We start from the raw sequence: 803 nt of genomic DNA on the forward strand, positions 1-803 counted from the left end.
TTCAAAGAAGATTTAAATAAATAATTTGAGTAGATTTAGTTCAAAGAAGATTTAAATAAATAATTTGAGTAGATTTAATTCAAAGAAGATTTAAATAAATAATGAGTAGATTTAGTTCAAAGAAGATTTAAATACATGGTTTGAGTAGATCTGGTGAACAGAAAGTTCAAAGATGTTTTTTGTGTCTGGAGTTAATAAAACGTGTTTTTGTTCATATTTTGGTGTTCGAGTCTCTTCAAAGTCTTTGAGGAGGTTTTCATGTTTCTGAACCACCGGGCCGTCCTGACAGAACCGCAGCATCTCACACAGTTTAAAGTTAATTATTTAGTTTGACTCGGGCCGGCGCCGCCGCTCAGGATGCTCTGCAGAGGAGGAACCGGACCTGGACCTCCCTGCTGCAGGAAACCTGATCCGGCAGCACCAGGTCCGCAGACCGGGCGGTGTCTCGTTGCTACACAGTCGGTTCTGAAGTGGACCGGACTGTAGGAACCCGCTCTGTGTCCGTCTGGTACCGGTGAAGCTGCACAAACCCAAACAGAAAGTGTCATTGGATCCTGCCACACCCGGACCTGCTCCATCCTCCTGCTCTGCACATGCTCAGAACTGCTCTTCGGTGCTGACACCTTTTGGTCAGAACCCTGAACTGTTCTGCCTCCTACCTTGGCCCTGTTGGATCAGAACCTCCATGAAGTCTCTCCTGGGGACGCCGGCCTCCATCGCAGCTCTCTTTGGTCACGTGACGCGAGTTTTGGATCAAAGCAGATTCGATCTGAGAGCGTCTGCAGCCGACCCGCTCAGATCCA

This window comes from Nematolebias whitei, chromosome 19, assembly GCF_014905685.2.
Source record: "Nematolebias whitei isolate Nwh7 chromosome 19, NemWhi1, whole genome shotgun sequence".
Classification (NCBI taxonomy): Eukaryota; Metazoa; Chordata; class Actinopteri; order Cyprinodontiformes; family Rivulidae; genus Nematolebias; species Nematolebias whitei.